This window comes from Zingiber officinale, chromosome 11B (genome assembly GCF_018446385.1).
Source record: "Zingiber officinale cultivar Zhangliang chromosome 11B, Zo_v1.1, whole genome shotgun sequence".
NCBI lineage: Eukaryota > Viridiplantae > Streptophyta > Magnoliopsida > Zingiberales > Zingiberaceae > Zingiber > Zingiber officinale.
This window is the reverse complement of record NC_056007.1, coordinates 40,893,758-40,897,220: the sequence shown is the minus strand read 5'-3', so window position 1 is coordinate 40,897,220 and position 3,463 is coordinate 40,893,758. Positions and strand designations below refer to the sequence as shown.

At 44.6% G+C, this 3,463-nt stretch overlaps 1 non-coding gene across 1 annotated transcript; it reads left to right on the top strand.

The window, feature by feature from the left end:
- The first annotated feature begins 1,992 nt into the window (after positions 1–1,992).
- LOC122035633 lies at positions 1,993–2,070 on the top strand. The gene has a single exon (XR_006127162.1). It is a non-coding gene; the product is annotated as a small nucleolar RNA snoR35 (small nucleolar RNA).
- Positions 2,071–3,463: the final 1,393 nt, after the last annotated feature.

The window sequence follows — 3,463 nt, the reverse complement described above, 5'->3', positions numbered from 1 at the left end:
CGGCTTCCGAATGAGCGAACGGAAAAAGTCGTCATCCACTAAGCCTTGTGTGATGGCATTCATCATGGTTTCCGAGGTGGCCGTTGGAATATCCATGGCCACCCTGTTGAATCGTTGGATATAAGCTCTGAGCGGCTCTCTGGACTCTTGCTTGATGGTGAACAAGCTGACACTTGTCTTCTGATAACGCCGGCTGCTTGCAAAGTGGTGGAGGAAGGCCGTGCGGAAGTCTTTGAAACTTGTGATGGATTTGTCCGGCAACCTCCGAAACCACCGTTGAGCCGATCCCGAGAGGGTGGTAAGGAAAACCCGACACTTCACTCCATCTGTGTATTGATGAAGGGTAGCGGTGTTGTCGAACTTACCCAAATGATCATCCGGGTCGGTGGTTCCATTGTATTCACCGATCGCCGGGGGCACATAATGCTTCGGCAGAGGGTCTCTTAGAATGGCCTCCGAGAATTGCCGATTGATCCGCTCGGGCGAACCGTCCGCTCGGGGGGCCTTGCCTTTTCTGTTGTCTCGTATGGGCACTTCATCTGATGAAGATCCTCGATCACGATTAACTGCTACGGCTTCCGGAGGCCTGCGGAATAGGGCCCGGTGGAATGGAACCATGGCTTGAGGGGCTTCTGCTCGGCCCCCTGATACTGATGTCGCCTGCTGCTCAATCCGCTCGGCTTGCGACTTCTGTCTCTGTTGTTCCACTAGCTTAGCTGCTCTTGTCTCGATCAGAGCGTTGAGCTCCTCTGTGGAGAGCATCACTGAGTGCGGTCGTCCAGCTTCGTCCATTGCTTCTAATCAGATGCAGGAGCGTTCCCACAGACGGCGTCAAATTGATCTTGTCCGAATCGCTGAATCAACGGATGCTGGGCACGTGGCGCTCTCCTAGTTGCTGACGTAGATCTCCGACCGGTCGTACGGAGCTCCGGCAAACCTGCAAAGAAGTTGGGCCGGGAAGGGGTTCCCGGCGACGACCCTCCGACCCTCAAGTCAGGCAAGTGGACAGCGAAGAAGTGGCTCCGAATCTCAGAGAATGCGTACCTCAGGCGAAGTGTGAGGCTCCTTATATAGAGTTGGGCAGGGGCTCACGCACACATACCGAGACGAATACGTGTCCTCAACCCATACCCCCATATGGGCTTGTCAGAAGAGCTTACCTGACATCATACTGCTACAGTCCGAGCACATCTCTGATGGGACAGCGGAATCCTATGTCATAAGATCCTGCGTATGGCCTGGCCGTTGAACAATACCGCTGTCAGAAGATGTTACCTTGTCCTTTTGTCTCTTCTTACTCCATGCCGGGTGCCCGTCCGGTCGGCAATCCCTCGCGTCCGGCCGGTTGAATGTGCTGGTCCGCTAGGGAGATTCCCGGTCATGTGCTCTATGGACTGTTCGCCGTGTTGCCCTCGACTCCGTTCAACATGAGCGTCGGAACCTCGACTCCCCGCGGGGGTGCCTTTGATGTCATTTAGACCCCGGTCGGCCGTCCGATCGGTCAGTCCACCCTTTTCCGGTCGGCCGGTCGGTCTAACCTTTGTCCAAAGTCGGTCGGTCGGTCCACCCTTCTCCGATCCTTTTGACCTTTTTGACTTACGTGTGGCGTTGACTCCCCGGAACGAGGGTCCCCTGTTCTTACCGCCGGATCAAATACTATAAAACACATTCAAAGGACCATATGATGCAGTGAAGTAATGTGGAAATAAACTCATGCCAGACCTGAGATAATGCAACTAAAAGATTGTTTGATGAGAACCGTCCACTAGGAATGCTTCCTCCTAGTTGTTGAACACCACCTGATGGTACAACACACCCATTGCAGCCTCTCTGGATGCAAGCGAACCAAGCACATTTGGCAAGTTGAAGCTTCCATGAATATTATGCAATCCTTGAAGACCACCTATTTTTTTACAAACCGTAATCAAAATTCCACATAAAAGCAAAATTTCACATGAATATGTTAGTAAAGTTTATGTAGTAATGTCTATCCAGAAGGATGGAACCCAGGCACTGCCGCAGACTGGCCAGAAAACAATGTGGTATAGGGTCGGCCTGAGGAGTCCGCAAGATTAGATGTTGAACCATTAAGAGTTGACTGTACCAAGAGACCCAATAATTTGATCGGCAAAATCAAGACTAGTAAAAGCACAGGGCATGGGCTAGGTGCTAACAAACTTGGTATGCTAACCAACAAGAAAGAAACAACCGCGTCAAGTTAGTATTTACATAAACTGTATAAAACATCTGCACCAAACAACAAAAGCTACTCATCTCTAACAATTGAAACTCAGCTAAGAATAAGGGATTATATTATTAATACCAAGAGTAAAATTACATCAGATACAAATCCCATACATAAAATAACAGATAGGTAATTTGGGATGAATATTGAAGTCTATAACTATTTATTCTACTTCACTCCATCAAGCTAGAACATAATGGAGCATAGACATTGATGGTGCTTAGTTTGTCAAGTTGTACTCAATAAAGATTTGATTATCAATTTAGTAACCTTTTGATTTCTTAAACCATGCTCTAAAAATTTGTTTGACAGCATAGATAACTTTCTTAAATTGGAACATACCCTAGTGATTTCTCTGTATACACCCTAGTACGATGTTTATGAAATCTATCTGGTAATCATGAATAATACCAAGGAGAATCCAGTGATCATGAAAAATAGTTTTAAGTAAAATAAATTAATTCAATCAACGAGAGAAAATATCCCAAATAATCCTCACAAAATGTCTAGATGAAGCCTTTTGCAACTAAGTGTATTTTCTACTGATCAATGTTGTCAACCACAACTATATTTAACAATAAAAACTATAGTTGTTAAATCATACAATTCAAAATTCTCGGGGTCACTACTCAGTTCGTAGGCACAAGATCCAGTTCTGTTAACAAGAGTATTACATGTTAACTGAAAATGAGATGCAATTAAAAAAAATATATCAAGTAGTATTTCATCAACTTGAAAATATCAGCAGTTATCTCATAAAATTGATTGGCCTAAAAGGAAAACTATGATTTTGTCTCACAAATTTTCCATAGAAAATATATGGAAAGGAGAGAATTAGAAAAACCTGAACATCGAGCATACAGGTTATACGGTCCCATGTCATGTGAATGAGACTAGAAAATGCAATTAATAAACTGAAAATCAGAAAAGCAAGAGTTACATTTAGAAGCCAAGACATTATAACTTTGCCACGTGCTCAAGAAAGACTCAATTCCAGATGCAGTGATCCTTCATTATGCCAGCAATAAATAAAAACTCTCCGCACGTCCGATTGGCAGTTCTGACTATACCCCGGGCTCAAAAAATAAAGCGCACTTTAGATATTAAGTTAGTAAATCATATGAAGTGGCTACACTGGTAGCAGCTAGAAGAATAAATGATGCTAGTCATACTATAAATACTGAAGACTTGTTTAAAGTACTACTAAAAAATTTCTTA